We start from the raw sequence: 11,983 nt of genomic DNA on the forward strand, positions 1-11,983 counted from the left end.
TAAGTATATTAGACAAATAAGTAAATTGAAAAATATTTCTCAAGTAATTTATTAAGTCACCATAAACATTTATGGAAAATATATAAAGTCTCACTTTGGATACAAAGATCATGAGCAGTATGTTGAAGAAAAATACTGAACTAACATTTATACATAGACAAAATAAATTACTTTATAATAATCTTCGCAAAACACTGTAAACGGCAAAATGCCAGAAGTTTTAATGATATAAAACAATACAAAAATTAAAACAAGCAATTGACATTTATAAATGTTTAAATAGAATTTATTTTTGCTTATGCAAAATAATGCTCCAGTATTCTTGAATCATCATAATAACAGTTGTAGTTTAAACTGGCTCAGTGTCTATGTGCATCCATGTAACTATCATTATGAGCTACACTGTGATGTGAGACTATCATGCATCAAAATAGTATACAAAATGAAGATAGAAACACATAAGTAATATGCAATGATAAAAATAAATTAGCTCAATGTAATTACATATATTGGGTGATCTCAGTATATGCATTCAGGCATAGAGAAACTAAAAGCAAAACAAAATAATGGCAGGAACTTCCACTTATCAAAGAACATTTTTTATTGTTTTTAACTAAAGGGTGATTTAAAAGAAAATAGTAAATTCTATATGAATATCCTACAGACTGAAAACTAAAATTGACAAGTTATACTTAGAATATCTGACATCATGGTCTTTTAAAAATGTTACTTGAAATATGTCATTGACATTTAATTTTAAATGATTTTCTGAGTTATAAAACATATTAGGAGAGGGTTTTTGATTGTATGATTTTAACATAAAAATTCATCTTTCAAGAAGTTGATATTTGAATAGCTACTAAGTACTTTGAAATATATGTATAGTCACAGTTAGGAATTCTTCAGGCAATGACGTAAGGTTAAATTTAGGTATATGATCATATTTGGACATATGTGGGGTCCACAGGGATGATATCTAAGGTTGTTCTATGAGTCTAAGTTTTGTTTAATCTTTAAAGATATTCAAAGTCTACCAAGTGAGCCTAAAGAATATTTAAATCTTAACAAGAAACCACACAGTCATTCTCATCCTGGTACTTAGGACTAAAATTTTAACTAAATTAAGCCCTAATGAAATAGGTAATGTTGTCACATTAAATGTGTAGAGAGTTCCACAGGATGTAGCAGCATATGTGCCCTGCACAATTCCAGGGAGAGCCATTCACACAGATGGTGGTGCAAATTGTGACCACAGAAATTGCTCAGATCACAGACACCGTTGTTGGAAGCAAATCTCTATAACATAAAGGCTTGTTCACAATATCCTGCAAGAAGAAAAACAAAAAAACAAAGAATAAATGTGGAGGTGTTACAACACTGTGGTTTGGGAAGAACATTTTTGTTGTTTTACATTAGTAGATATCTCTAGTGCAGAAAAAGTTCAGACAAAAAATTGGCTTTCTGTGGTATTATAAATCAATTTAACATGTCAGTCATTACACTTCTCCTCATATACACATTAAGATTACCCTTAACATATGACCGATAATACAGTTTGAGGGGTATGTGTGAGTGTGTGTGTGTGTGTGTGTGTGTGTGTGTGTGTGTGTGTCTTTTCCAGGGGATTTAACCCAAAGTCATTATACTTACCAGCTACATCTCTAGCACTCTTTTTGCTTTGTTTTGTTTTGAAACAGGTTCTCACTATGTTGCTGAGAGGCTCAATAAGTTGCTGATGTTAGTTTTAAACTTGCAATCCTCCTGTCTCAGCCTCCTAGTAGTGGGATTATGGATACACACCAACATGCCTTGCTCAGTTTGAGGGTTCAAATTCTTGAATTTATGTTAGTAGTTTGCACATATTTTCTCCTGTAATTGTTATAATAAGTTTATAAAACATGTATAATTAGACTTTTATATTTGCTGAATGTTTTAGTTTAGACATAAAATGTCCTCAGAGTAGCTTATATGTTAGGCTACACAGCCAGGTTCAGAGCTGGGGCATGTAGGCATGTATGGAAAAGGTGGATCACTAGAAGCATGGGCCTTGAGACTGTATCTATCCTGATCTCTCTCTCTCTCTCTCTCTCTCTCTCTCTCTCTCTCTCTCTCTCTCTCTCTCTCTCTCTCTCTCTCTCATTTCTTCCTTCTCCTTCTCCTCCTCCTCCTCCTCCCTCCGCCTCCTCCTCCTCCTCCTCCTCCTCCTCCTCCTCCTTCTACTCCTCCTCCTCCTCCTCCTTCTTGTTCTTCTTCCTGGGTGTCACAAGGTTTTTTGTTCATCATGCCCTTCTATGGAGTCATTTATTCCTTCAAGCCAGCCAGTCATGAACTAACCTCTAAAATCATGAGACCCAAACAAACTTTTCTACTTCTAAGTTGTACAAGTCAGGTATTTTGGTCACAAGGTGCAAAAGCTGACTAAAATACTGAAAAAGCTGGAATTTAGGGATGTTAAAAAACTTGCCCAAGTTTTAAAAATAAGTTTGCCCCAATAGCTATTGTTGCTGTTCTACCTTCACCTGCATATGTATATATGATATGCAGTATAAGAATTAACAAAAGGATTCACTTTCACTGACTATGCTAATGAAAACATAATAAAAATGCCTTTTTTCTGACATATGGTAATCTGTACTAAAATCATTCTTATTTGTGGTATTTTGTAATCTTTTTCCCCTTCAAACTCTCTACTGCATACATTTTACATCCAGATTCTTCAAGTAACAATTCAATACCCATTAAAACCATTTTCTCACCACTCCTGTGTGTGTATTTGTGTGTGTGTGTGTGTGCGTGTGTGTGTGTGTGTTACTGAAAATTTAACCCTGGGGCATTATATATCTAAACTACATCCCAGCCCTATTTTATTTTATTTTATTTTTTAATTTTGAAAGAGGCTCTCACTAAGTTTCTGAGGTTCTTCTTGATAAGTTGCTGAGGCTGGCTTCAAATCTGTAGTCCTCCTGTCTCAGTCTCCCAAGTAGTGGGATTACAGTCATGCACGACTACACTTGGCCCTCCCCGCTCATTTTTATTCATAAAATTTCATTTACAACTCTAATTATTTACTTAAATTGTGATATTGTCTTCAGTTTCATTCTGCTTGACTTTTCTGTGAGATTGAACTTATTGATTGATCACTGCTTTTTATAGAGTTTCTTTTATTTACATGAATCTAAAGAGTTTCTATAATTGTTAAATGTCCTTTTGCTCACTGACCATCCAGCCATTCCCTGGCCTCCATCCTGCTTGGCTTGGCTCCCCTGACCCCATTTTCTTCTATCATTACCTCACCCAAAGGAAAAGTTTCAAAAATTAAGGCGTAATCTCTTCTGTTTTCTTTAGTTATGTGATTACTTCAATGATATTTATTGAATTGGTTTTGAGTTAATAGTTTCCTACTGCCAGCACAGTGTTACTACAAATTAAGAGCCTAGAATCACACCACTTACTTCTCTGAGTCACAAGTCTAGGCACAGTGTGGCTCACCTTGTACTTTCATCTTAACCACACAATATCACTGTGCCATCATGGCTGTATTTCTTCCTGGGAGCTTTGGGATGAACCCACTTCCAACATCATTTAATTTTTTTTGTCAAAATTTATCTCCATGCAGTTAGAGGACTGAGGTGCCCATTTCCTTGCTTGTTGTAAACTGGGGCTCACATTTGTCTTTTAAATGCTTCACTCATCCCTTTCAATGTAGCCTTAGAATATGACATTGCTACTCAAGGTCAACAGGAGTGATGATGTTTTCCTCATTCCTCAAATCTTTCTACTCCTCTTCTAGCTCACCTTTCTTCTGCCACATCTTCATTTACATTTCCTGGACAATTTCCCTGCCTTCTTTTTCTATTTTTAGTGGCTAATATAATTTCACTGGATTCAACTGAATATTCAGATTATTCTTAAGATCAAATTATTAGCAAACTCAATTCTATTTTCAAAGTATTTACCACAATAAGTCCTCACCTAGACTATTATGACATTATTTAATAATGAGGGAATAGGAAGCGTGTGTGTGTGTGTGTGTGTGTGTGTGTGTGTGTGTGTGTGTGTGTTTGTGTGTAAGTGTAGCAGAAGCTCTAGAATTTTGACTATGACACTTATCTTTAATCTAACACTTAATACAAGTCAAACATCTTTATTTATTAATATAAGTTAAAAAGTCTAAAACAATATCATTATCCTTAATAAAATTTTTTTTCTTGCATAGTTTTCCTAGTCTGCTAACCTAACCTTTCTTTTCTCTTAGGTCCTTTAACTAGATTTTTATTTTTCAATTTTTTATCTTACTTTTCCATACTCTGTATCTGAACTGGCGAATTCTTTCCTTGTGGTTACTATGAGCTTAGCCCCAACTTTATCATGCATTATATCACTCTTTCTCATGTTAATATTGATTGCCTAAATAAATATTTTTGTAAATTATGTCCTAAATATTCAACCTATTATCCTTTGCTAGAAAATATCTGTAAAAAAAATCCTTAAATAGCTACTGTTTGATATTTAGAAGCATTTTCACAAAGTTGATTTTATGGACATAATAAGTCTGTTTTTATCTTGCCTAAAGACACATATCAGTGTATTTACTTCTATTTGAAAATGTGAATCTGTGTCTTTTAAGTTATCTATGAGCATTGTGTGCCTACTCAACTAGCTTTTTCCATGTTTTACTTAAGACAAAACAAACAAATTAATATGTTCTTTCTTCTGACAGATTAACAGTCTCTCAAAATAATAGTCTTGATTTTATCTTGAATTTGCCTAAACATTGATGACTATTTCAATGTGAACAATACATATTTAGTTCTTTCTACAAAATAAGTACTAATTTAGATCTAGGATTAAGGTGGAGAATAATCGGCAAAGTCCCAATTTTTGTAGGATTTGTAGTCAATTGAGGGAGACAAATGCAAAACCAAACAACATACACATGGCTTTTAGGCTATGATATCAGAGACTTAATTTTATTTTATGCGTAATGAAAAGAAAGTTTGTGATTACCAAAGGAATATGTGGGTGAAAAATAAAGAAAAGAAGGAAGTGTTCATGTATAAAATTATTCTCAGAAAATATGGTTATAATTTATTGTATCAGTTGAAATATATATATATATATATATATATATATATATATATATATATATATATATATATGTCAGATAGGTAAACCATTAGTTTTGACAAGATGCTAAAGGTTGTTGGTATTACATCTGACCCTGGGATTTAATCCTTGCTAAAAATGATTAATATCTAAAGGTTTGATTGAAAGCAATCCCTCTAACTTGTGACTCATTAAAATTAGAATTCTCGGTTATTATCTCACCATGATATATGTGCCTCACTTAATAACCAAGAAATAACAAAGGGCATTTCCATGTGGAGGGAAGATGAAATAAAAATAAAAATGAAGCCAGGCATGGTGGCGGACGGTTGTAATCCTAGCATTTGCGAGGCTGAAACAGGAGGATCACCATTCTCAGATAGACTAAGCTACTTAGTGAGGTTCTTTGCAACTTAGACCCTGTTTCAAAATAAAGAATAAAAATATTAGCTGGGTGTGGTGGCACACACTTCTTTGTATCCTAGCACTTGGAGGCTGAGACAAGAGGATAGCACAGGTTCGAAGCCAGCCTCAGCTACTTAGTGAGGCTCTCAGCAACTTAGTGAGACCCTGTTTCCAATAGGTCTGGGAGTATATCCCAGAGATAGAAAAGTCCCTGGGTTCCACCCCCAGTACTATATATATATATATATATATATATATATATATATATATATATATGGCTGGGGGTGTAGCTTGAATTTAGAATGCCCCTGAGTTCTATCCCCAGTACTGCCCCCCAAAAGTATCATTTTATATAATGATCAAGTAACAGATATAAAAACATTAAAAATATATATTTAACAGTATGATATTTTAAAAGATGCTATGCTCTTTATTTTTCTCTTTATATAATTACAAATAAATAAGCAAAGAAAAAAGTAGGATATTATGAAAGATACTAATGAATAGAATACAAATGTATTAGACTGTTGAGAGGAAATAGTCACAGTACTTTGAATGAACATACATTGAGACAAAAGTAGATACTGATGTAGAAAATCAGAGGTGAGTGAGGACCAAAAAAGTTGTAGTTGTTAACAAGTATATATTCTTTCCTTATACAGACATAGATATATGTGGTTGATAAAATTTTTCAGGATTTGAAATGATTGAATTTTGTATATTTTACTAGCATGAAAATTGTGAATATTTGCCCAATCAAAAACAAAATAGAAGTTAAACCTTTAAAATATATGTTTAGTATAAGAGCATATTCTGGTAGTCAAGGATCAGCTTTCCTTGGGTCAAATGTAGCATGCCAACGTGGAGGAACAATTGTGAAGGTGCAAGTGAGAAGAGTCAAAAAAAAAAATTATGAAGACTGAGTACATGGCTTACAACATCACTTGAACATATTTTGGTTTGCATGGTAATTCTCTGGTTCATAATTTTGTTTAGTGTATATATTACATATGATTGTCACTAAGATCTAAATTGGACAGTTTATTTAAGAAAATGATGATATATTTCTTATCTGTGTATATATGGATAATGTTTACAAGTTTTTATTGATAGATTAATCAACTCAAGTAAAATACCAAATACTAAATAAGGAGATTATTGATAAATGGGCAGAAAAATAGAATGGTAGATATATTCATAATTATTACTTTGCAGTGCTATTTCATGAAAAAAGTGTCAGTTAAACTGGTTAAAATATGCCACAAGTATCTTTAAAAGAAAATTTTAAAATTAATTATTGAGCTACCTATTTCTAGAAAAGTTTCAGTCACCCATAGACTACCAATATAATTTATTGTGACTGCAAAAGGGCACTATCTAATTATGTCCAGAACCACAGGAGTTTGACATTTTAAACCATGGTCCTCACATTTTTAAACACACTTTCCATGAATAGATAAGGTCTCTGTCCTGTTCCATTTAATTTAGGTGAGATCCTGCCTATTTCAACCATTAGAGTAGAAATAATGTCTGGTTTTTAAGGCAGGATTGAAGAAAAAAAAGTGATCCATTGAAATATTCACAATTAAGCCCTAAATTCCCACTATTTAGAAGTCTTACTACTCTCAGATCTCTAGGAAGTGAGAAAACCAAGCCACATACAAATACAAATGTTCCATGCAGGTTTTCTAAACAAAGGGTTTGTTGTTGTTGTTGTTGTTGTTGTTGTTGTTGTGTGTGTGTGTGTGTGTGTGTGTGTGTGTGTGTGTGTGTGTGTGTGTTTGGTACTGGGTTCCTGGAAACCCTTCTAACTCCGGGTTACACTCCCAGACCTATTTTATATTTTATTTGGAAACAGGGTCTCTTAAGCCAGCAAGGCTGGCTTCGAACCAGTGAGATCCTCCTGTCTCCTCCTTGGGGATTACAAGCCTGTGCCACCATGCCCGGCTTCTAAACAAAGGTTTTTGTTTTCCTGTTATCTCATCTCAGGTGCCAGCTGTAGAAGTGAACATACCTTAGATTGTTCCAGCACCAATCATCAAGTGACTCACAGTCACAGTCTTCTTGGCTAAAATTCCAGCTACCATAAAGCAGAAGTAATACACTCCTTCTATTTTCTGAGTTTCTAACCTATAAGATCTATGAATTTAATACATTCTGTTGTTTCAAACAACTGTAGTTTGGAGTGATTTGGTATATGGTAAAACTAAAGAAGCAAGATGTAATGAAAATTGTTTCCATTTTCTTTTTCAAGAATTATTGAGACTATTTTATCACAATTTGGGGTGCATTTTTATACTAATTTATGTTTATAAAGACATTCATCAAATGAGAATAAATGTAAAATTTATGTATTCAGTATGTTATAAATCCCTTTATCACAAATACATTTTATATAACTGCATGTGTTTTTGCTTTGAATATTTGACATAATTACATCACATATTTTATTTTTAGAAGTCTAGTACAATAGATGGTACCCAATAGAAGTTCAATGCAGATCTGAGTATTTTTTTCTCTCTTTTTTGTTTTTTGTCTATACATATTGTACTGAGGATTCAATCCAGTGGCATTCTACACTGAGCTACAAACCCAGCCCCTTTTAAAATTTGAAACAAGGTCTCACTAAGTTACAGTGTGTTGGCTTCAAATCAACACCAGACTTTAGTAAGTTTTTCTGTGGGAGAGATTGGGGTGAGGGATTATTGGGGATTAACCTGTGGCATTCTACCTCAGAGCTAAACTCTAGACTTATTTTTTCTGAAACAAGGTCTCACTAGGTTGCTTAGATGCTGAGAGTCTAAGTTGATCAGTCTGGTCTCAAATCTGGCATCCTCCTATTTCAGCCTCTCAAGTACTAGAATTTCAGGCATGTGCCACCACTGCTGGAAAATTTGAGTACTTCTTTTAATAGCTCTTACATTTTATCTGATCACATGGTAGATGTATGTAAATACAGCCAAAAATTAGAATATGAATCTTCTAGAAAAAATTATATTTAGAAAGTATTGAGCAACCCTTTTAGTAAAATAGATACTTTTCCCAGAAACTAAAATATTATCTACATATCCCCTTAATGCAAAGTATCAGCAAACTATAATTACAGTGAGTGCCAATTTTTGTAAGGAAATCAACTATGAGTCTACTAATCTGTCAAAGAAAAAAAATGCTTCTGAGTACTTATGATTAGTACAAAAGGAATTTTTACTTTAAAGCTCAGTTGAATTTATATGCAAGTTTATTATTCAATGAATAAAAAGATGGTAGGATCCCTTTAAATATTTTATGTGTATTTCCATTGACTGTATTCTTTATATTATGTTCATCCATTAAGGTACATTATCTATCCTCAAAGTAAAGAAGACAAGCTCATTTAAAAGCAACACTGACATTAATTAAGGAACTCTTGATCAGACTCCTAGTTAATATTTTAGTTGTCTGAAAACTATTCTAGATGTTTATTATTTTATGAATACTTTGACTACATTATAGAAGTGGGTAAGTAGGTTAAAAAGGAAATGTTGCTTTTTTGTATTTATGAGTAAGTTCATTGCAATGTTTAATTAATTAGGAAGACCCCATTAACTCTTACTATTCAACTTCTAAGCTGAATGCCTATAATTAGAGATGCCTTACCTTTTGTAACAGTGTTAGTTGGGATTATAAATAGGCTTAAATTTGGGGTTCACAGAAACTCTCATCTTATCTACTTTAAGAAAAATAGTAGTGGTATACCAACTAGCAATTACACAATTGCAAACGAGAGAGTAGGGTTAATTGTTGAACTGAAGCATGATGAACCTCAGTATGAAATGTCAGTCCCACCTCATTACTCTATCTCATTCTTTTGTCCATCTTTTAGAAGGTAGCCTTTCCTTTGTGTGTCTTTGCCATTTTGACAGTTTACATTTATAGCAGCCTTTGATGACTTCTTGTCTTTCCTCTCCTCTCACAAATAGCAATTCCACCATAAAACATGTGGTGAATTGCTTTCTAGAGTAATCAAATTTAGTTGCTTTATCAGACTTCAGTACTTTATAAAGAATTAAAAAAAACCTTCACTCTCTCTCTTCCCTTCCCTCTTTCTCTTATGCACCCATACATACACACACTTTTTCACATTCACTTGAACATCATGACAGCAAAGCATTGTGTTTTCTAGTTTTAAAATCTTGATAAATGGGGACTGTGTTTGTGCTTTCCCCTGTAAAAAATAAAAAAAATAAAATCTTGATAAAACACACTAAAACTTTAATTCTACAGCACTGATAAAAATGGAAAAACATAAAAAGGAGGGCTTTGACTTAATGTGCATTTTAGTCTTAATGAATAATTTGCTATTAAAAAATTTAAAAACCTGCTTAATAATTCTGCTAAGCATCTTTATCAGAAATGAGTCTCATTTACTGCCCCAAATATCCTCAATTTAAGTCCTTTCTTTTAGAATGAATTAAAGACTATGCAACAAAAAGTATATATGTACTCTATTACCAACATGCATTTCATTTGTTTACATGGATTTTTAAAGTTAAGAAAGTGAGAAGAGTTTAATGGAAAGACTTTAAAATTGACTCACCCTGCTGGTAAGAACTAAGTTTACTGCCATAGTAATATCAGCTGCACTTGTTTAAAAAATTAGTTATTCACTTGTGGGTCTTATTTGAAATTATTATGCTATACTTGAGTTCTTGGACTTTGGAGAGTTGTTGGAATGTATAGTATCTCATAAAATCATCACAACCAGAAATGTTCTCTACTCAGAATTTTATTTTATTTTATGTTCATATTTTACATAAATTTTTCTCTTTTATTAATCCATAAGTATACAATAAGTATAGAGAAATTACTTTGCATAAATATCAGCTTTTGTCAAATTAAGAAAATAATCTTAGTAAGCAAAATTCCTTACTAATAATCTACAAATCCATCCCCATTCTTATATAGAAAATGGCAAAAATAAAAGACACCAGAAACCCAGCAGTTAAGATTAGGACAATTCTTGATAAAAGTGATGAAAACAGTATGTTTTATTCATTTAAATATTAGGATTCTTATCATTTTGAGAAATATTCATATATATGTGCTTTATATTAATATATATGAATTTATATTCATATATATACTTTATCATACTTTTTCATATATACATACATATATATATATATATATATATATATATATATATATATATATACTTTAAGGAGAAAGAAAACATTATAGTAATGTATATCATTATGATGTCAACCTAAATTTTAAAATATGTAAGACAGATAATTCTCCCATTTGATTCTTACTTGAAAACTGCAGTTTAAACTAGTTTCATTATAAGAAATTTGTCTCAATCATGTTGAGTTTTTAAAAACAGTTTTAGAATCACACATTACATGATTCATGATTTTGTTCTATGTGTATGAATGTGATGGGTTTAAACATTCTAATATAAATATTATCAGAAACACAAGATACTTGTTTAAAGGAGCTTATGATTTGGTGCTTGATTAAACAGAATTGAAATTGTAAACTCACTCTCTTTGCCAGCCTCTCCACAAGTTTTTCTTTATTGTGATTTTTAATTAGCCTGAATCATGTTCTAAACAATAGTTCTTGGGTACAACTCCTAACTTAACATTTCTGCATGTTTCCAGTCTAGAAAGAGAGCTCACTTAGTGCCTGATGGCAACACAAAGCCAAGTTTCAGATTCTCCCACTGCCCAGCAGCAGCAGGCTCTGCTCAGGAGGCCAGGGAATAAACACATTCTGTAAAGGTAAGGTCAGACAAGAAGCCTCTGAACCTCCTTCCTCAATAAATGCCTGAGTACATTCTGAGCTGCTTCACCCACTGCTCTGCATAAACAGTTTCATGATGATGTTCATTTGTCATGAAGGCTTGAACGGATCCAGTGGTGCAATGGACATCTAGTTTTAGAAGGCAAGAAAAAGCTATATTTGCTAGCTTAAATAATGAAAACTGTAATCCTTAATTCACTATGATGCATTTCTTTACTAAAGTATACAAAGCATACTTAATATATTACCAAGCCAAACACCTCAATCAATTAGCATGAAAAGTATCTCAAATATTTTTTAATATTTTAATAACTAATTCTATTAGTTGTGGGATATATAAATTGTACTTGGGGAATTCAACAAGATATGGTGAAATTAGGATATACTTATTATGAGTTAATTACACTGAGACGGGTTTATTTGGAAAATTAATAAAACCTGATACATTTGTCCTACAATTTTTAATATAAAACATCTTTCATGCTCTTTAAAAAATGAATTAGCTAGTAAAATATCTGCATAAATATTCTCATGCTAAATTTAAGTAAAATTACTCAGTATTTCCATAGTTCACTTTCAGTTTTATATCCTTGTAGGTCATTATAGAATAATGCAAAGCATAAGCCCACTCTACTCAGTTTGATATTTGGGCTATTTTTACAGCTGATAAAAAGTATCTCATAGT

This window comes from Muscardinus avellanarius (assembly GCF_963383645.1).
Source record: "Muscardinus avellanarius genome assembly, chromosome: 9".
In the NCBI taxonomy this organism is placed as follows: Eukaryota; Metazoa; Chordata; class Mammalia; order Rodentia; family Gliridae; genus Muscardinus; species Muscardinus avellanarius.